Source organism: Schistocerca americana, chromosome 8 (genome assembly GCF_021461395.2).
Source record: "Schistocerca americana isolate TAMUIC-IGC-003095 chromosome 8, iqSchAmer2.1, whole genome shotgun sequence".
NCBI lineage: Eukaryota > Metazoa > Arthropoda > Insecta > Orthoptera > Acrididae > Schistocerca > Schistocerca americana.
Window position 1 is genome coordinate 113,054,180 of NC_060126.1, and position 23,611 is coordinate 113,077,790.

Genomic DNA, 23,611 nt, shown 5'->3' on the forward strand with positions numbered 1-23,611 from the left:
GACACTTGCTGGAGAACTGGTATCCTCCATACTCTTTACATGTGAGGCTTCTGTGGCCACCTGCCCTGTTGCCTTCAGGTATTTTTAAAAGAGCAAGTTTTCGTGGTGCGTGTGGGTTCTGCCTTGTCAGACTCCTTTATTCAGTAAAACAGTGGGGCTCAGGTTTCGTTCCTGAGCATCGTCCTCTTTGCTATTGCCATTAACCTTATAATAACCTGTCTCCCGCTGGGCATCTTTGGCTCCCATTTTGTTGAGAATTTTTCCATCTACTGCAGTTCTCCATGGACCTGTCTCACTGAGCGGCGTCTTTAGCAATGTCTTGGTTGTCTTTTCTCCTGGAGCATCATCAATGACTTTCACTTTTCCACTGACAAAAGTCTGTATGAATTTCTGGTGACACAATTGGTTTCTCCCACCATCTTTGTCTTGGGCCAGTTGCACTTCCATTCATTGAAACTATGAAATTCCTGGGTCTCATGCTCGATAGGAAACTCTTGGTCCTCTCATGTGTCTTACATGGCAGCCCGCTGTATGCGGTTCCTCAGTGTCCTATGTGTCATCAATGGTACTTCCTGGGGTACCGAACGAACCACCCTCCTGTTTGTACTGGTCCCTTGTCCATTCAAAACTAGACTATAGGTGCTATATGTGTCTGCACACCCATCACTCTTACGCTGTCTCAACACGATCCACCATCGTGGCATCTGTTTGGCCACAGGCGTCTTTTACACTAGCCCGGTTGAGAGTCTGTATGCTGAAGCTGCTGAGCTACCACTGACCCACTGCTGTGACTTTCTCCTCAACAGGTATGCATGCCATTTGTCTGTCATGCATGGCCACCCATCCTATGCCTCCTTCTTTGATGATTCCTTTGATCACCAGTATGGGGTGCATCCCTCTTTGTTACCTCCTGGAGTCCACTTTCGACACTTGCTAAGGTGGCTTAACTTCACACTACCTGCAACTTTCCGGTTTGGTGTGAACCCTTCACCACCTTAGCTTTGTGAAGTGACCCATGTTAACCTTGGCCTTCTTTTGCTTCCTCCAGCCTCAGTCAATCGCCTTTAGTTTCATGACCTTTGCATGGAACTTCATGATAATACCTTTGCATACGCTGATGGCTCTTGGATTGACTGTGGGTTTGGGTGTGCCTTCGTTATTGGCACCCGTGTCTCTCGATATCAACTTCCGGCACACTAAACGGTATTTACAGCCGAGCCCTTTGAACTGTATCAGCCTTTTAAATTATGTCTTCTGCTCAGACTTGCTCACTACCCTTCAAAGTCTATATGCGCTGTATACTGCCCATCCATTGGTGCGGTGGGTCCAGGTAAATTGCCACTTGGTCACTCTTGGTAGAGCCAGCTTGATGTTTCTGTGGGTTTCTGGTTATGTCAGTCTGCTAGGAAATGAGGCTGCTGCCAAGGCTGCAGTCCTCATACCGGAGCCCGGAAGTTCCTGTACTCCCTCCGATGGTCTCTGTGTTGCCATCTATGAGGTGATGTTATCCCATTGGCATAACTAATGGTCCTCCCTTCACGGGAGTCAGCTCCAGCTTATCAAGCCTCTCCCAGTGGCTTGGACGACCTCCTCTCGGCCCTCCCGCCAGGAGGAGGACATTTTAACTAGGCTGCGTACTGAGTTCTGCCTTTTTAGCCTTCATAATTTGATAAGTGGCGCTACCCCACCACTTTGTACGTATTGTGCCAAAGTTTTAAATGTCCACCACTTCCTGATGGAATGCCCATTTTCTAAACTGTTGAGATTCCTGCTTGGGTTTGCTGTCTGAGTTATCGGCCATTTTAGCAAATGACACGTGAGCTGTTGACCGCATTTTACTTTTTATCCACCAAAGCAATATGGTGAAGGCCATTTAATTTTCAGTTTTTACCTCTGTTTCCTGTATGGTGTCTTTCAGCTCTTTGTCCACGAGCCTGTTTTTAGCTGTCTTCTATTATGTCAATTGGGAGTGATATATAGTCGTTTTTGACTCCTGTCTTCGTGTTCTATAGTTTTGACTTGGGTGCGAATGACCCAAGTTATTTTTTGCGCACTAAATCGAAACAAAATAAAACAAACAATGACGTAAAAGGTACACATTTTAGTAAATTCGTGTGTTGCAGTTTTAGAACATGGAGCAACATGCTGTCTAAAGTCAAATTGTTTGCTGTAACATTGCAATTCTTTTGACTGCTATTCAGTGCAAGATCTTAACAAAGAAAACAACAAACACAAAATTAAGTCTTTACACTTTTGTACTTGCGGATTACTTTGCATAATGAGAATGGTTCCATCTAACAGTCAAAAACAAGAAACAAGTGTGTCACAACCAGGGAATAGTACAGCTTTTGGAACTGTTGCTCAGCACAGTTGTATCAGAATCTCATCATGATTTCCTCCATACATCCCTACCATTCAGTCCCATTTTTGTGTCTTCTTTATCATCGTCTTCCTCTACCTCTACAACTCTACTACTATTTATGCCGCTGGGCCTGTATAAAGGAAGCAAATGATTGCAGGCCTTTACTGTTGAAAGATTTCCAGAACTGTCTCTATTGATTTTAACTTAGCGAAAGACTTCTTTGTTTATTGATTTTACAATTTTTCCTGGGTTTTAAAATTCTTCCTTTTCTTAGTGTGTTTGGGCCTGTAGACCTTGCTACAGGGTGATGCCTTGTGGTATTGCCCCACGTGCCACAGTAAGGTCACATCCCTCAGTTATCACTAGAGTTTCCGTAGTTACACAATTATTTTTTTCCCGCATATCCTCTTTCAATAAACAAATCTGACGAGACAGAATTCTCAATATATAGGGGTCAACGTAGCGACTCTGACTGTTGCTTAGTATCAGGTTGAGACAATATGTTGGTAACCAACATGAATGTTTCCATATTCAGTCAGGAAAAAAAAGTTAAGAAAACGGCGAATAGCGGGGACAGCACGGAGCAACGATGGCAGTCAGAAACTAAGCCAACAAACACGAATTCTGCCAATCCAAGGCACCCAAGAGAGACATGAAATTGATTTCACCTTCTGTCGGACCGCAACATAAATTCTCGCAGACATATAAAAATCATGTGTAATGAATACGGAAATCGACACAGAGGATACATTCAGGGTACTTCGAGCATGCAAAGCGTTTCACACATACCCTTCATCAAAGCTAGTCTGAAGTAGTTTGAGTTAAAGAAGTCCGAATTTTATAAATCCTTGTAATGAGATGTAAAATTGTAATACTGCAATTATTGATTGCTGTAGTTTCTGTGCCGAGTGTACAATCGAGTCCGCTTGTACAGATGTTTGACATCTCCAGTGTATCTATCCCATTGTCTCGAAATATGCGTGTTCCGTACGTACACGTTTTTATAATGCGTGATAGACTGATTTCATCGTTTTCTTGTCAGGAAACTAAGTTGCCATTGAAATTGTAGAAGCCATAAAAAAGATTGAACACACGAGGAATGAAATGTCTGAAAAGGTCTCTGCTAACACACAGTTAAATAAGGCGAATCAGTTTTTGCGTCTTTGTGCCATTGCATTTGGTATCCTCAATCTCACTACAGAACTGGCATATATGACTTCTCGTGTCCCTAGCATCAAGTCAGTAGACATTGTTAGGTTTAATACTCAGCGTTGTGGTAAAAAATTGTAAATGTCAGTTGTTTCTAAACAGATTTTCTTTGTTTACCTTTTACAGCGCTATTGTGGACTAAATGTAAATTCTCTTTTCACATTGTTGGATACGCTACTCGTGTCACAGATGCCTCGTTTCCCCACGAGGGTTTTGTAAATGTTTCGAACTAGTGATGTTCAGCGACAATGTTCAAACTGCCGTATGATAAATATTGTTTTTGAGAGTTTTCTGAAAAGTCGTCTGTTATATAAATGCCCAACTGGTCTGCGAGACAGCGAGTATTTAACACGCTCAAAACAACCAGGTGTTCCACGAATACTCCCCGCAGCTTCAGCCAAAAGTGATTTTTGTCACATAAGAGGAGTTTTTTTCTATCTGCTCTAAACACACTAAAAATTTTATATAGCTAACATTTACACCGTATACGTATTCGGTTAATCGATGTTGTACCCCAAATATAGACCGATCTTTGACTGTGTAACCGAGGCAAGTATTTAGCATGTGCACTGTGCTGCCCCTCCCCGTTCCTTGTCAGCGGTGGTACTCGGGTATTGGTGCGGTTGCACAGCTTAGGTACCCCACTGCTCAATACGCACAAATTGTTTGAAATCTAACCAGCGGGCTGCTGTAGAGAGGCTATGACGTGCCACACGCGTTAATCAGTTGCTGCTGAAAATACTGATTATAAGGGTTTTGCTGTACCCTTCAGTTGATACTCTTGAACTAAACATAGTTAAAGTAATGGGATCTCTACCTGGTAGGATTAACGGAGAACGTCGAAGAGGAGCAGCATGTTTTGTACTACCGAAAACCATAAGAGAGTGTCACAGGCATGATACAGGATTTAGGGTGGACATCACTAAAACAAACGCGTTTCTCATTGCGGCGGGATCTTCTTACGAAATTTCAGTCACCAACTTTCTCCTCTGAATGCGAAAATATTTTATTGATGCCGACCTACATAAGGAGAAACGGTCATCATAATAGAATAAAGGAAATCAGAGCTCACACGGAAAGATATCGGTATCAGTTTTTTTCGTGCGCTGTTTGAGAGTAGAATAATAGAGAATTATTGTGAAATTGGTTTGATGAGCCTTCTGGCAGGCACTTACGTGTGATTTTCAGACTATCCATGTTGTTGTAGATTTCTTGTATAGCCACGTGGTGTGTCTCCACAAGCATTTCGATCGGTACTTTTAATTTCATTTTTGAAAGGAGCAGATTACGTCATTGCAAACAGATTTCTCACGGGGTGTTCGGTGTAACGGCAAGTGTTTGGAAATGTCCTGCTCGTTCTCATGAAAACTCATTATTTTTTTCAAGGGTACAGTTTAGTATATCTGTTGCATCTTCTAAGTGTTCTGCCAATAAATTGCAATCTTTGGCTATTCACGTGGGCTAAGCAACAGAGAATACCAATAAGAACAGTGCCGTATGTAGTTGCTGTGCTATTTTAGAAAAAAACAAATCCCTTACCAATTTTTAATTTTCTTTGTGTGAATGAAATATAAATTGAGTCACGAGCTCTCTTAGTGAGTAACAATTCGTGAGATTTAGTTATTATAATAGTATCAGAACTATGATAAGGCAAGAAAATGACAACGATGACTTGGCTTTGGCTACCATTTGGGAAGACAGCTATATTGCTACCAATTTTATTTTGTCCCCACTATCAATATGGATTAGATTTTCCTGAAAGTACACTGAAGATAATGTTTCTGTGTGGGTTGTAGCTTAATGTGGTGTGTGTCAGCGGTAAAGTGCCAGATTATGGATCCAAAGGTCTCAGGTTTGATGCCCAATTAGTCCTTGTAGCATTATCTGTTAAGTCTTTCATCTCTAAATGTATGTTAATGTGAAAAACGCACAGAGGTTTGGAATCTACTTTAAACTGTAGCGCCGACCGGAGTGGCCGACCGGTTCTAGGCGCTACAGTCTGGAACTGCATGAACGCTACGGTTGCAGGTTCGAATCCTGCCTCGGGCATGGATGTGTGTGATGTCCTTAAGTTAGTTTGGTTTAAGTAGTTCTAAGTTCTAGGGGACTGATGACCTCAGAAGTTCAGTCCCATAGTGCTCAGAGCCATTTGAACCATTTTTTAAACTGTAGCGTCTTCGGCAACTGGCTGGACAAGACAATCCAAAGGCAAAAGGAAGGCAACAGCTTACCACCTCCATCTGTGATATCCATTCAAGTACTTTAGTATTCAAACCAACATTTCAGCTAATGACGGCTTTACCTTTAATCTTAGTCTGTATGAATCCAAAGATTCAAGGTGCAGTCCTCGTTTGGCCCTAGCTGAAATAGTGCCTTTGATTACGACAATATGTCGCATGGAAGCCCAGGTAAATTTCCTCCATAGTATAACACTGCCCCCCCATTGCCTTGCATTCCTGGCGCGTTGTTTGTTTCGAGTAGCCTAGATGATGCTACACTGCAAATGTAGTGTTACAAGAAATGTGATTCGTCTGACTACGGTAAAACCTCCAGGATTTCGTGTCCACTGTAGTCATAACTGATGATGCCGTTGGGCCAATATGGGAACACACAGAGGTCGCCTGGCAGAATCTCAACAATATGTGCCGAACGGTGTGCTCTGAAACACCTGTGCCCGTACAAATATTGTTCTGTCACCAGGTCTGCCACACACTGAGTGGACAAGCCTCCGACTTCCATGTTCTGTGATGAGAGCTAGACGTTCAACAACCCTTGCTTACTTGTGGTTTTACTGCCCTTCGAGCATTTCCATAGACGCTCATGACAACAGCACGTGAAAGCTTACCAGTTCCACCGGTTCTGAGGTGCTCATTCCAAGGCTTTGGACCATAACAATCTACTGTTTGCCAAAGTCACTCATGCCAGTGGATTTCCCCATTTGCGGCTCGTATATTGCTTGAATAATTCCCCAGTCGTCTCTGCTCCGTTTATATACTTTCCTTACCACCTTATTTGCCCGCAACACCATCAGGCGGCATTCAGTATGTGGGCAGTGGTTTAATAGATGTACAGTAGAGGAAATCGGTGTAGAGGCATGGATACTTGTAGGAAAATTAACAATAGTTGATAGTTGGAATAGTTGCTAACAGTGTATATGCAATAGTATCAGACGTAGTATACTGGCAAATGCACTCATATGGTATCGCATTTGATGTCAGTGGTACAGTATATAACAATACATCGATTCAGGTGGAACAGGTAGAATTCGGTGTAAAGGCAGTCGGCTGTGTGTGGTGGTTGTGTGTACGTGCCTTTCCTGCAGAGAGGAAGCAAAATTTGATTCGTAGAAGGAAATGGGACACTCTAATCGTCAATTCGCCAAGAAGTTGAAACTTTCAAGCACAGTGATTTATGATTTCGTTAGATTCGCGCACAATATGAACACGGAAAATGTGGGCAAAGTATAAAATTCTCTGAGGCATCGAAACTGTTACATTTACGCAAAGCAGGGACCACAAACCGTTATTCTTTTCAAGCCGTTGCTCATTTGCAATTGTCAGTAATTGCCATAGTTGTACGACACATTTTGTCAAATGAAAACTTCTTGCAGCCAAGAAACGACTGCAGAAACCTACTCTTGACGCCCAAACGTATACAGGCTAATGTGGAATTTGCTGAAAAACATATGTCATGGACTTGAGAATGGTACAAAGTGATTGATTAGAAGTAGTTTAATTCAGATGGTCTGAATGGATTTCAATATGAGTGGCATGACATGAGAACAGAGCAGCAGATAAGAATGAGCAGAAATTTCGATGGTGGAAGTGTTATTATTTGGGCAAAATTCTGCACTAAGGGTAAATCACGCACTGCTGAGGGCAACACTAGAATGAACTCTAATATGTACACGGAGATTGCATGTAAGAATGGATGTATGAGGACTTAGTCTAATCTTTCAACAAGATAATGCCTCTGTCCAGATTTCTACAACACCAAAAAAGTGGGCTAAAGATAAAGATATCAGTGCCTTGCCATGGCCTGCACGTAGCCTGGGGAATATTTGCAAGGCGTGTTCGTCGCAATGGAAGGCAATTTGAGGCCATTTGTGAGCTGAAAAGAGCGATGCGAGAGGTCTGGGCGACAATGTCGCCGCAAGAACTGCAAACCCTAACTAAATCAGTGCCAAAGAGAATTTCTGAGGTAATTAGGAAGAATGGAAGTTACACAAAGTCTAATAATGCAACATGACGGTGTCTTTACGCAGGTTTTCATTCTGGAAAGGCAACCGCCTTACTTTATTACTAGTGTTATGAAAAGAACAAAGTAATTCCGTTATGACTTTTTTAATGATATATATATTTACTACTATCGCAATGAGTTTGACACACGCATGCTTCGGATAGTTTCATACTTACTGTCACTACTATAGTGTGGAGGCAGGCACAGTGTCGGAACACTATTTCACTTCAAGTTTTGCCACTGGAGCACGGGGAGCCAGGAGTAGTATATCGATGGTAATTGAAGTATTGATAACCTGCATGTTAAATGAACTACTGTCTGTAAAAAGTTGTTCATGCACCCAGTTAGATCTTGACAAGGTTTCAAAGTGATGCAAAGATTGGTAACTTTCTGCAGACGTTCATAAATGTAAAATTGTGTACTTCACAAGACGCAAAATCCTATGAATACAATATCAATTGGAATTAGTTAATTCATACTTTGGTGTAATACTTTTTGTGAATATGAAATGGAATGGTCATACAGGCTAGTCATAGGTGGCAAACTTTGGTTTTAGGTAGGATACTGCGAGACTGCAGGCAGTTGACAAAGAAGACTGCTTACAAAACCCATGTGTAACCCAGTTTAGAAGATTGCGGGGCCCATAACAAACAGAGCTAACAAGTGATATTAAGTGCATATAAAGGACAGCACAAGTGGTGACTGATTTTTCACCCACGAGTGTGTCAAGCAACTGCCGAGAAACCTAAACTGGCAGACATTTCAAAAAACAGACTCCAACTATCGCACGAAAGCCGCCTACCTCTAAAGTTTCAAGAGCCAGTAATGAGTGAGGAATCTAGGAGAATCCTAGGGCCCATATGTATCGCTCTCATAGACCCCCCGATGACAAGATTAGACTATTACAGCGAACACTAAAGCGTATAAAGTTATTCTTTCCGCGCTACAGATGCACAGAATCCTAGAACTTGATACAATAGGAAGTACCCTCTGCCATGCACTTCCCAGAGGTTGCAGAGTATGGAAGTTATGTAGAAAATAATGAACGCCCAAGAATTACACTGGAGAATTGTGCTGAAATTGTAGTGAAAGCCCATCTCAGGATAGCATACAACTGAGTAAAGTAATTAATGGAGAAACCGACTGGAAGGCAGAAGTTCAATTGCGAGAGAAACCTTCAGTTTACTGCGTCCGACACCTGCGAGAGCACATGACATATGATCTACAGTCGAACAAGAGCATAGTAGACGGGTCCCAGATACTACCGAAACTGCGATATACTACAAAGATACCATCTCGAAGAAGCAGCTACCAAAAACCCCAAATTGAGACAATAAATGTCGACATTCAGAGACGCCCAGATTTACAAAAGGAGTAGGAAGTGTTTATCCATCCTAATTAGAGGCATTGTTTTGCCTTTCAGCTAGAGTCACTTGAGGAATCATCCATGTCAAAATAAATTTGAGATAAACTAGTCTGCTACTCATCTTTTGAATACCGATGATGTCTGCTATGACACCATCTGGGCTATTGACCACCAAAAGAACATCGCTGTTCAGCAACCTTTGGACGACATTCCTACTGACTGCCTCATTCTCATCCTATTCTTCCAAACATAAATGGTTCAAATGGCTCTGAGCACTATGGGACTTAACATCTGAGGTCATCAGTCCCCTAGAACTTAGAACTACTTAAACCTAACTAACCTAAGGACAGCACGCACATCCATGCCCGAGGCAGGATTCGAACCTGCGACCGTAGCGGTCGCGCGGTTCCATACTGAAGCGCCTAGAACCGCTCGGCCACACCGGCTGGCCTCCAAACATAAACCTTTACCTCTGATAATACGTATTTTCAGCGTCCTCATTCCATCTCCAGCGACTTTCTCTCCTATAATACTTCATAGCTTGACACTGTGGACGAAAGAGTTTTAGCCAAGTTGTACTTCGTTATCGCCAGGTTTTCCTCAGAGCCGCAGAAGACGAACAGGTGCTGTTCATGTTCTGTGCTCTGTACTGAAAGGGATGACCCATTTTAAAGACTTGCTGGGAGCTGAGGGCGCTGCCAAGTTCCTAAGGACTTGAAACACTTGAATGAGGTGCTTAAGGACCTTACCATTATAAACAAATGGACTTGGCTGATAAACTGCAGCTTTCTTGGCGACTCAGGAATTCACAGAACCATCTGGAGCCACTCATAATCGTTTCTCGACAAAGTGCGGATTCCAAGCTGCTAGGGTACTTGTTGGAGGCTGTGACTTGTGCCGCAACTTGAGACAGTGTGGAAATGCCTCCCGACTTCACGTGATTATTGCCAGCTTCGCCCTACAACTTTTCTAAGAGGGATCAAAAGCATTAGCACCCTGTAATCAGTTACCCAGCGTCGATCGTTCACTGGGTGACATTGCAAACTGAGCCCACCAATGACAAGATGATACAATGGGAAATTCAGCGGCTTAAAGGTCAAGAGTGGGGAAAGAACGACAAAACAGGTGCATTCAGAAGATCATTCGAAGGTTCTTTCAGAGAGGGAATCACTCTGGGAGGATTGAGAGAGATGTTTTGAGGTTACTGAGAGAGTCATCAAAGAAGCATTTAGAGGGTTATTCTGAGATTGATTCTGGGGATTCCCACAGATGGTTTTCGTACAAAGTCTACCCTAAACGATTCACATGCTGTTTTGATGAGACACTTGGGCGTTCTGACTTTGCATTCTGGAGGCATGACTGTTTTCTACTCAGCTTTCAGATTTTGAATCCGAGTCCTACATTCATCTCGATGGCTATTGTCTCTTTGTGACACCCTCAGTTTCCATCTCACGTAGGATAATTTTTCCACAGGATCGTTGTTCGGAACCCTTCAAATATGACTTGGGCCCCGTATCTGCACTCTGATTACTGCAGACAATAGATGCCGCGTTTGCATCAGGAACCAACGAACAGCTGCTCATGTCATGACAGTCGTGCTGTATCGACCGCCATGTAGCGGTTTTACGTGGAGTGCGATTAGCGAGGAGTTGAGGAAAAAGAAACGGGCCAAACTGTTCTGAGCATCACCCGAAAAGCAGTGGATACATGGAAATAAACGTTGCTGGATGTCAGTCGATACGACACCATACTGGCCCTCCTGGAGAGCGACACGTCGTACTGACATCATACCAGGCGATCAGGCCATCATACATCACCAATTCCATTAGATGGTGAGATAAACTAGTTAAGCTCCATTTACCAAGTCATGTCTATGCTCAGTCAAATCGGCCCTGACAGCTTTCATTTAAGATTCATGCATAGTAATGAATGTAAATTTTGTTACATCCTTTCCCAGTTCTAATACTACCTTGGATGTGCCACGTTTTGGCACCAAAAGTGGGGCCATTCCGCTACATTTCTGTTTTACTGTTGATTCTTTCTTCTGCAGTACTTTTCCGCCTATATTATTGCCCCCAGACCTAAAAATCCACAGTCAATACCGTGCAGACCTAAACACTCGCTCAGTTTACTGACGGCCCCCAAGGTGAAATTGTATATGTCTCACAGCATATCCTTCCCGAAAGCAACTCCAGATGCTGTCTGAACATCTCATAACCTCCTTGGACACATGACTGTAGAAGTCCTTGGTCCTATTGTAAGTGAAAACCATTGGGCAGAGCCGCCTCTGACACTCACAAGCCATCAGTAAATACAGAGACACATCAGAAATCTGCTGAATGCAAAGAAACACCGGGAGCGACGCTAAACATCTGCCAACTTCACCACTATATTAACTATAAAACGTACTGGAAACCTCACTAGTACCTGTCCTACTTCCTGCTACCCAATCCTGCACAGTAATCACTCATTTCCTGAGAACCTAAGTAAAGCAAACCATCTTGCGTCATATCTCTCGTGTGCTTTTATAATCCATAATGGTGGCCCTCAGATGAACTGATCCTTATTCCGCATAATCCATGACCAAACACCTCAGTCTGAGCACTCGGCCCTAATTTCCAGTACCTAGATCACATACTACAAAAATATCTTAACACTCTGATCACAGCACATTATACAAATGTTAAACAACGAAACGCTGCCGCTGGTCACGAGTGTATTACCTGAAAGAATGTCCACAGTCCCTACCCTGGAATCCTGGTAGACTTACAAAATGTCATCCTTCTTGCAGGCCATTCTGAAGTGCCGAAAATTCCGTGTGCTGTACTCTTCTTTCAACTGAACAAACCTTTTAGTAACACCCATCACCTTCACCTCAGTGCTGAGCATAGTTTTCGAATCCACCCTCTGCCAATGCAAACAGAAACGCTTAAACCTGCAGCTCCTGTCCCTGTCAACTAGTGTGACTTATCTACTAACTTCTCGTCTTATGGTCGGCTCCTGCACGTTATCCGTTTCCTATCCTACCAACTCAGTAATTGTAAATGCTCCACCTCTGTGTATCTTGACATTGAGAATGTATTTGAACACACATGACATTCCGCCTCCCTTTTCAAATTTCAGATGTGTATACTTTTACTAAACTATGTCTGCCTTACTGCATAATTTCTGTCCAACTGTCCATTCTATGCAGACATATGCAGCATGAATTCCTATTCCTACATCTTTAGTTGCACTGCAGGTGTTCCCCAAGGTTCTGTCCCTTCTCCATTCTGTGTATCCCCTACAGTGCCGACATGTATAAACCCCTGTTCCTTTAGACGTTCTCCAAAATGCTGATGACACCATTTTCTTAGTCCTAAACCTCACCCTCCAGAAATCGCGATGATCCCTTCAACTCCGTTCCAACCAGTTTACATTCTGGTGAAAATATTGCCTCCTCCAAATCAGCCATTCCAATGTACAGACGAATAATTGTGGGATGAATTACCTGCAGATTCCATTCCAGCGACCTCTACCTCGCCGTTAACAACAGTTCTATCCAATTAATTATGATACTAAAAGGGAATAACTTTTGACTGAAACTAACGTGAAAACGGGACTTATTAATAACCTAGCACAAAGCCACACAACAGACCAAAACTACTTAACAGCCTCGCAAGCAGATTGCGTCCCTCCATCATATTCTCACACCTAGAAAGCCTTAATATCACCAATGCTTTGTTATGCTAACATTACCTAGGTTTCCGCTTCACCAAAATTTCGTTGCTCCCTTTAAATCCTCAAACAGCACAGAATATATCTCGCCTTGTGTAACTCTATCCTGACTGCACTAGCGTGTATGAGCTTGTTAATTTCCCTCCTCTATTCTGTCACATCGAACACCTGATTTCTTACAACTCCACATTTGTGACACAAACCATTCTCTATCGTTTCATCTCTGATTGTTAACGCTAATACTTTTCCGCACTTGTACCAACACATCCTTCAGCAATACCCCTAGACACCCTCCACATCCTATCCCAACGACAATTTAATCGTCTTCCCGACCTAACCATGCCCTTTGTCCAGAGATCTAGCCACCCATCCACCTCTAACGTGGAACTGACCAATAGATTCCATGAGAGGCGGATCCATCAATGTAAGAGGAGGCGGGGAGAACTGTGTTCCCAGTAACAGCAGAAGGTATCAGTCAGGTAAACCCCGTCACTTCGAACGTGGACTAATCATTGTACACTACTGGCCATTAAAATTGCTACACCACGAAAATGACGGGCTACAGACGCGAAATTTAACCGACAGGAAGATGATGATGTGATTCGCTTTTCAGAACATTCACACAAGGTTGGCGCCGGTGGCGACACCTACAACGTGTTGACATGAGGAAAGTTTCCAACCGATTTCTCATACACAAACAGCAGTTGACCGGCGTTGCCTGGTGAAACATTGTTGTGATGCCTCGTGTAAGGAGGAGAAATGCGTACCATCACGTTTCCGACTTTGGTAAAGGTCGGATTGTAGCCAATTGCGATTGCGGTTTATCGTATCGCGCCATTGCTGCTCCCGTTGGTCGAGATCCAATGACTGTTAGCAGAATATGGAATCGGTGGGTTCAGGAGGGTAATACGGAACGCCGTGCTGGATCCCAACAGCCTCGTATCACTAGCAGTCGAGATGACAGGCATCTTATCCGCATGGCTGTAACGTATCGTGCAGCCACGTCTCGATCCCTGAGTCAACAGATGGGAACCTTTGCAAGACGTCTGCACGAACAGTTCGACGACGTTTGAAGCAGCATGGACTATTAGCTCGGAGACCATGGCTGCGGTTACCCTTGACGCTGCATCACAGACAGGAGCGCCTGCGATGGTGTACTCAACGACGAACCTGGGTGCACGAATGGCTAAACGTCATTTTTTCGGATGAATCCAGGTTCTGTTCACAGCATCATAATGGTCGCATCCGTGTTTGGCGACATCGCGGTGAACGCACATTAGAAGCGTGTATTCGTCATCGCCATACTGGCGTATCGCCTGGCGTCATGGTATGGGGTGCCATTGGTTACACGTCTCGGTCATCTCTTGTTCGCATTGACGGCACTTTGAACAGTGGACGTTACATTTCAGATGTGTTACGACCCGTGGCTCTACCCTTCATTCGATCCCTGCGATACTCTACATTTCAGCAGGATAATGCACGACCGCGTGCTGCAGGATATGTACGGGCTTTTCTGGATACAGAAAATGTTCGACTGCTGCCCTGGCCAGCACATTCTCCAAATCTCTCACCAATTGAAAACGTTTGGTCAATGGTGGCCGAGCGACTGGTTCGTCACAATACGCCAGTCACTAATCTTGATGAACTGTGGTATCGTGTTGAAGCTGCATGAGCAGCTGTACCTGTACACGCCATCCAAGCTCTGTTTGAGTCAATGCCCAGGCGTATCAAGGCCGTTGTTACGGCCAGAGGTGGTTGTTCTGGGTACTGATTTCTCAGGATCTATGCACCCAAACTGCGTGAAAATGTAATCGCATGTCAGTTATAGTATAATATGTTTGTCCAATGAATACCCGTTTATCATCTGCATTTCTTCTTGGTGTAGCAATTTTAATGGCCAGTAGTGTATGTTGCATGAATGTCAAAGCCATCAATATTTTAATCCTTTTAAAGGTGTGCGTATCGACTGTTGCTGATGTGACTGTTAGGTGGAAATTCAAAGGAATAACGACAGTTAAAACAAGACGAGGCGGACCTCATGTACTGACAGACAGGGACCATTGATCATTGCGGGGAGTACTTATAGAAAAATTGCGGGAAATCAGCGGAAGAAATCACTCGTGAGTCCCAGAGTGCTACCAGCAGTCCAGCTAGCACGATGATTGTGTGTGAAGAGCTTCATAGAATGGGATAAGGGGGGTGCAACAGTCGTGCAGTTGCTCATAAGCCGGAAATTTCTATAGTCACTGCTAAGTGGTTCAAATGGTTCAAATGGCTCTGAGCACTATGGGACTTAACATCTGAGGACATCAGTCCCCTAGAACTTAGAACTACTTAAACCTAACTAACCTAAGGACATCACACACATCCATGCCCGAGGCAGGATTCGAACCTGCGACCGTAGCGGTCGCGCGGTTCCTGACTGAAGCGCCTAGAACCGCTCGGCCACACTGGCCGGCTGCTAAGTGGCATTTGGGGTGGTGTAAAGAGTAATGCCAGTGGGCAATGGATGACTTTGGAGCGATGAATCACGCCTATATCCTACGTGACAGTCTGATGGAAGGGTTTGAATTTGCTGAATGCGTGGAGAACATTACCTGCCATCATGTGTAGTGCCAGCAGCGTAGTATGCGGGAGACGCTTTTACAGTATGGGGGAGTATTACATGGCTAAGATGTGGCCCCCTTAATTCGCGTAAGAAAACGGATATGAACACATTTCACAGCATTGTATGCTGTTTAAGGTGAAGTTTAGAAACAAATATTGATTTATCAGCATGGAAATGCATTCCTGCCATAAAACAGCACCTGTAAGGCAATGGTTTGTGGACGATAATATTTCTGAAACGGACTGGCCTGAGCAGAGTCGCTGTTTGAACCCAATGAGACATCTTTGGTATGAGACAGAACGTTGAGTTCGCGCCAGGCCCCAGCGTTCAACGACACCACCTTCCGTGGTTTCAGCTCTTGAGGAAGAATAGGCCGCCATTCCTCCGTAGCAATAAAAAGAGAAATCGGCCTTAGCAGACGCATTTTTGTAAGTAAACAAACTGCTTTCTGAACTGTAACTGGTGAACTGATGATGCATACGTACGTTCTCAGTATATTAAAACACGATTTTGAGCCGCACAGTCTAGGGCGCCTTGTCACGGTCCGTGCGACTCCCCCCATCGGAGGTTTGAGTCCTCCCTCGGGCATGGATGTGTGTGTTGTCCATAGCGTAAGTTATATTAGGTAGTGTTTAGGCTTAGGGGCCGACGAGAGCGCTAACGCGCTGCTTCCTAGACTTGGGTAGGCGCGCCGGCCCCGGATCGAATCAGCCCGGCGGACTATCGACGAAGGCCGATGTGCCGGCCAGCCTGGATGTGGTTTGTCGGCGGTTTTCCGCATCCCGCTAGGTGAATACCGGGCTGGTCCCTACGTTACGCCTCAGTTACATGGCACGCAGACCTCTGAACACTTTCGCACTATTCCATGGATTACACTCGACGCAGACAGTTGGGTGCACTAATTCCATCCCAGGGGGTACGGGGTGGCAGCAGGAAGGGCATCTGGCCACCCCTTAAACATTAACATGCCAAATCCTATTAACGATGGCTGACCCTGCGTAACTGTGGGACAAGGCTCAAGCGACAGAATAGAATAGGCTTAGGGACCGATGACCCCAGCAGTTTGGTCCCATAAGACCTTACCGCAGATTTCCAAATTTCCACGACTTTGAATTGTTAGGTTGATGCAGAAGTTAGCAACGTTTTTCCAAAAGTTTAATAAACACAACAGATACACTAAGAGATACTTTAGTCATCAATAATGTATTCTCCTTCACTATTTACAACAGTCTGTCAGCGCTAGAGTAACTATTCGATTTCGCGGCTGTAGAAATCACGTAGTTTTCAGGCGAAGAACGCGGATCGCATTTTCTTCCGGAAAGGAAATTCTTTGAAGCCCTCTGCTGTTCCTGATTTACGTAAATGATCTAGGTGATAATTTGAGCAGCCCCCTTAGATTGTTTGCAGATGACGCTGTAATTTACCTTCTAGTAAAATCATCAGATGATTAATTCCAATTACAAAATAATCTGGAGAGAATTTCTGGATGGTGCGATAAGCGGCAATTGGCACTAAACAAAGAAAAGTGCCATGTCATTCAAATTGGTACTAGAAGAAATCCGATAAATTTTGGGTATACGATAAAACGCACAAATGTGAGGGCTGTCAATTCGACTAAATACCTAGCAATTACAATTACGAGCAACTTAAATCGGAAAGACCACATAGATAATATTGTAGGGAATGCGAAACAAATACTGCGCTTTGTTGGCAGAACACTTAGAAGATGCGACAAACCCACTAAAGAGACAGCCTGCTGGAATATTGCTGCGCGGTATGGGATCCTTACCAGGCAGCATTGACGGAGACATCGAAAAAGTGCAAAGAAGGGCAGCTCGTTTCGTGTTATCGCGGAATAGGGGTGAGTGTCACTGATATAATACGCGAGTTGGTGTGGAAGTCACTGAAACAAAGGTGGTTTGCTTTGCGGAGAGATCTTTTTACGAAATTTCAATCACCAACTTTCTCTTCCGAATGCGAAAATATTTTGTTGACACCCACCTACGTAGGGAGAAATGAACATCATAATAAAATAAGAGAAATCAGAGCTAGAAAGGAAAGATTTAGGTGTTCCTTTTTCCCACGCGCCATTCGAGAGTGGAATGGTAGAGAAGTAATATGAAAATGGTTCTATGGCACTTAAATGTGAATTGCAGAGTAACCGTGTAGATGTAGGTAGATGTAGATGTAGGTTAGGTGAAGAAGGTGACTGCGGAATGGCTTCACAGCCCAACTCCTGTAAAGTGTTTTATGTCAGTCTAACAGTAAGCGGATGGGCATTGTCGTAGAGTAGCATCACCTCACGCAGTCTTCCTGGTCGTTGTTCTTGGACTGCATCTGCAAGATGTCTCAGTTGTTGGTAATAACTGTCAGCAGTGATGGTTACACCTCGGGGAAGCAACACGTAGTAAACAACACCGTTGCTGTCCCACCAGATACATAACATCACCTTTTGTGGATGCACGTAAGTCTTTGTATGGGGAGTTGCTGCTTTGTTTGGGCTGACCCATTCCCTTTCTTTTCTTTGTGTTAGCACAAAGACACAATTTCTCGTCACCGGTAACGATACAGAATCGAAATGGTCGGTGTTGTTCACGAGCCAATTGATGACGAGCTGATTTTTGCGATTTTGGATTAGAGCATGCGGTTCCCATACGCACGATTTTTGAACCTTCCACATTACATGTAAATATCGTACGATGGTGGAATGGTCACAGTTCATCACATTTGCTAGTTCCAGAGTACACTGGCGTGGATCGTTGTGAATTAATGCGTTTAAACGATCTCAGTCAAACCCCTACAATCTTCCAGAACGTGGAGAGTCACTGACGTCAAAACGATCCTCATCAAAACGAGAAATCCATTTCCTTGCCGTGCTCTGTCCAATGGTATTATCCCCATACACGGCGCAAATGTTTCTGGCTGCCTCCGCTGCTGTCACCCCTCTAGTGAACTCAAACAGAAGAATACGTCGGAAATGTTCCGATTTCTCCGCTTGGCACTCCATTTTTTAGCGTCCACAGCTCCACTCACTATTTGCAAATGACAATATGTAAACTCAACTAGCGACAGTGGACTATAAAAAGAAAATGGCAGTCGATAAATGAATCCAAGACCAATTCCAATATCAATTCCAATATCAATTCCAATATGAAAGACTGTATACCACATATAATCAGACTAGCAACCACCCATCAGTTTTTAGTTACTGTTGATTTATGTCTTTGGTGGTAGGACTCAAGAAATTTATTAAGGTAGTTAGAAATAACAATCAAGTATGTTCGTTAATATGTTATTGCCGATCATCAGTACAGCGGGAGAACGGCAAATTTTATAGATGCCATACATCTACGACCATTGTTACAGGACATGAAAAGTAATATATACTAAGACCGCAATAGATTGCAAGCTGCTGGCCATGAACACGGAAACTTACATGACCAAGCTTAAGAAAGTTTAAAAATTTTAAGAACCTGTGTTGAATACGACTGCTTCTCACTACTGCAATTGTACTATGATGGTAACAGAGAGAATGGCCGGCCGCAGTGGCAGAGCGGTTCTAGGCGCTTCAGTCCGGAATCGTGCAGCTGCTACGGTCGCAGGTTCGAATCCTGCCTCGGGCATGGAAGTGTGTAATGTCCTTAGGTTAGTTAGGTTTAAGTAGTTCTAAGTCTAGGGGACTGATGACCTCAGAGTTTAAGTCCCATAGTGCTCTGAACCTTTGAAGAGAGAATGTCCTCTTACAGACTCTGGACTTTGTGCTCGTATATACACTGCCGGAAAAACTGCAACATCAAAAAGTAATTAATGTAGAGTAATGAAATATCGGGTACACGTTTGTCTAGGTAGCATATTTGAGTGAGAAACATTGTACGATCACATGTATTGTAAGCACGAGATAAGCCATTGCATATCGGAACTGCTGGCAGATTAATAACCGACGCAACGGCCAGAATGTGCAATTTGTGAATGACATTGGAGTTGTCATCGAATGATGTCACGTATGTGCTCGATTGGAGACAGATCTGATGATCGGACAGGCCAAGGCAACATGTTGACACTCTGTAGAGCATGCTGAGTTACAGCAGCGGTATGTGGGCGAGCGTTATCCTATTGGAAAAAACGTCCTGGAATGCTGTTCATGACTGGCAGCACAACAGGTCGAAGCACAAGACTGACACTTTGCAGACAGGGCGCGTGGTATAGCCATGAGAGTGCTCCTGGTATCGTACGAAATCGCACCCCAAACCCCAACTCTAGGTGTAGATCCAGTATGTCTAGCACACAGATTGATTGCAGACCATGAACTGGCCTAGTTCTAAACAACACACGGACATCACTAGCACTGAGGCAGAACAAGCTTTCACCATAAAATACAACAGACCGCCACGCTGACCTCTCATGAGCTCTCGCTTGACACCACTGATGTCGCAAATGATGGTGGTTTGGGGTCAGTGGACTGCACGCTACAGGACTTCTGGCTCGGAGCTGTCCTTGAAGTAACCGATTTGTAACAGATCGTTGTGTCAATGTGGTGCCAACAGCTGCTCTAATTGCTGCTGCAGATGCGGTACGATGCGTCAGAGCCATACTCCGAACACGATGGTATTGCCTCCAGGTAGTGCGGTTGGCCTTCCGGAGCCCGGTCTTCTTGCGACAGTATATTCTCGTGACCGCCGCTACCACGAGTCATGTAGAGTGGCTACATTCCTGCCACTGCTTTCCGCAATATCGCAGGAGGAACGTCTAGCTTCTCTTGACCCTATTAGACGAGGTGTTGATAATGGCGTCTTTGTCGTTTTGAGTCCATTCTTGACTAACATCATCTGACCATGTCTAATCTTAAAGGTAACTAACGTTCACTATCGTCACAGGATGTATTTAAAACAAACATGATTCGCGTTCTCACAGTGGCGCTACAAACGCCTCTCTTTTGCAACCGGCGCGAGATTTGAACAGACATCATCTTTCAGCTATAGAAACACGCCTACCAACTTTCGTTTATGTTGCACAACAGCTTCTTCGTATTGAGATTTTTTCCGTCAGTGTATTATCTTCTGTAGTCCATAATTCTGATCGTAGATGCACGTATCACATTTATGAATTCTTCGCTTCTACTTTCATACAGACAACAAACAAGTAGAATGATTCTAAGTGCGAGTGCTACCTTTCAGCTAAACACAGATAATATTGTTTCACCACTCTGATTACGTGAACTGGCGTCTTAACATGTCGGCGTGAGAAAGAGGAAGCAAAGCTGGGAGTGATGCGAGGTTCCCACTGAAGTGGCACGATACCTAGTGCGACCAAAGAGTATCTGAGGAGTGGGCTAGTCTACCGTCCATGTTCTCAACATCAAACCGGGCTAGTCACGTAGTTCTGGGACGACGCTGCTTGTCTACAGTTTGCGGTAATAGCTGAACTTAAATATTACGCGTTTTCGCCTTGTTCTATATACCTCCCTGCACGTTTGTCCGCCCCGATAGTTGAGTGGTCAGCGTGACGGACTGCCGTCCTAAGTCGCCCGGGTTCGATTCCCGGCTGGGTCGGGGATTTTCTCCGCCAGGGACTGGGTGTTGCGTTGTCTTCATCATGATTTCATCCCCATCCGGCGCGCAGGTCGCCCAGTGTGGCGTCGAATGTAATAAGACCCGCACAAAGGCGGCCGGACCTGCCCAGTAAGGCACCTCCCGGCCAATGACGCCAAACGCTCATTTGCATTTTTTCTGCACGTTTGAGTTTTAGTAGCAGCTATGGTGCAGTATTGTCGTTTCAACAGATGTATGATGTAAAAGAAGGACCAGTTACTTTTCATAGGTATGTACAACAAATGTAGAACTGTAATTGTATATTGATATGATGCACTTTATACGATGAAAAGTATCGAGACGTGGTAATACAAAGTCTTGTATTGTAAAGATAATTTCTGCGGTTTTGTGGTCATTAATTTCCGAGGCGAGAGATAAATTTGCAGTATGTTTGAGACTGATGACAGTGCCACTAAAGCAGAGTTATTAAACACGGTTTTCCGAAACTCCTTCACCAAAGAAGACGAAGTAAATATTCCCGAATTTCAATCAAGAACAACTGCCAAGATGAGAAGCATAGAAGTAGATATCCTCGGTGTAGCAAAGGAGCTTAAATCACTTAATAAAGGCAAGGCCTCCGGTCCAGATTGTATACCAGTCGGGTTACTTTCAGAGTATGCTAATACAATAGCTCCATATTGAGCAGTTATATACAACCGTGCGCTAGCAGAAAGATCCGTACCTAAAGACCGGAAAATTGCTCAAGTCACAGCAATACCCAAAAAGGGAAGCAGGAGTAACCCGCTGAATTACAGACCCATATCACTAACGTCGGTTTGCAGTAGGGTTTGGAACATATACTGTGTTCGAACATTATGAAGTACCTCGAAGAAAACGATTTATTGACACACAGTCAGCACGGATTCAGAGAACATTGTTCTTGCGAAACACGATTAGCTATCTATACTGATGAAGTAATGAGTGCTATCTACAGGGGATGTCAAATTGATTCCTTATTTTTAGATTTCCAGAAGGCTTTCGACACCGTTCCTCACAAGCGTCTTCTAACCAGACTGCGTGCCTATGGCATATCGCCTCAGTTGCGCGACTGGATTCGTCATTTCCTGTTCGTAGTAATAGATGGAAAGTCATCGAGTAAAACAGGAATAATATCCGGCGATCCCAAAGGAAGAGTTATAGGGCCTCTATTGTTCCTGATCTATGTTAGCGACATAGGAAACAATATGAATAGCCGTCTTAGATTGTTTGCAGATGATGCTGTCATTTACTGTCTTGTAAAGTCATCATATGACCAAAACAAATTGCCAAATTGTTTACAAAAGATATCTGTGTGGTGCGAAAAGTGGCAATTGACCCTGAATAAAGAAAAGTGTGAAGTTATTCACATGAGTACTAAAACAAATCCACTAAATTTCGATTACGCGATAACTCTCAGGTTCGAATCCTGCCTCGGGCGTGGGTGTGTGTGATGTCCTTAGGTTAGTTAGGTTTAAGTGGTTCTAAGTTCTAGGGGACTGATGACCACAGCAGTTAAATCCCATAGTGCTCAGAGCCATTTGAACCATTTGATAACTCTCACAAAAATCTGAAGGTTGTAAATTCAACTAAATACTTAAGGATTACAATTAGAAATAACCTAAACTGCAATAATCACATAGATAATATTGTGAGTGGAGCAAACAAAAGACTGCGATTCATTGGCAGAACGCTTAGAAGGTGCAACAGGTCTATTAAAGAGACTGCTTACACCACGCTTGTCCGCCCTATTCTGGAGTATTGCCGTGCGGTGTGGGATCCGCATCAGATGGGACTGACGGATGACATCGAAAAAGTTAAAAGAAGGGCAGCTCATTTTGTATTATCGCGAAATAGGGGAGATAGTGCCACAGACAGGATACTTGAATTGGAGCGGCAATCATTAAAACAAAGTCGTTTTTCGTTGCGACGGGATCTTCTCATGAAATTTCAATCAGCAATTTTCTCCTCCGATTGCCAAAACATTCTATTGGCACCCACCTATGTAGGGAGAAATCAGGGCTCTCACAGAAAAATTTAGGTACTCGTTTTTCCCCACGCCTTTCGAGAGTGGAGCGGTAGAGAGACAGCTTGAAGATGGTTCATTGAATCCTTTGCCAGGCACTTTATAATCACGTAGATGTAGATGTAGATGCAGATGCAGATGAGCAGAGTGCCAGTCAGTGTATACATGCTGTTGCTATGTTTTGTAGTGGCACTATTGGTAGGGGTGCGGAAAGTCAGTTTTGGTGCAACATGTCAGAGCGCACAAATTACAGCAAGGCTCAGGCCTGTTGACTGTAAGTTTTGCTGACCAGCAGTTGTGGAGTAGAATACAGACCACAGACCCATCGAACCACTGAAAAGAGTAAACGCAGCGATTTGCATGGCCAAGTTACAGGCAGAAGGACCCACTGGCACAACCTAGGTGTTATGAGTGCGTGACTCGGAGTGGTGTGTTAGCAAAAAAGAGGTGCACAGCCATGTATAAATAGGTGCTGGTTTCTAACGAAGGTCATTAAAATGTGACAGCTGTCCTGGATGGC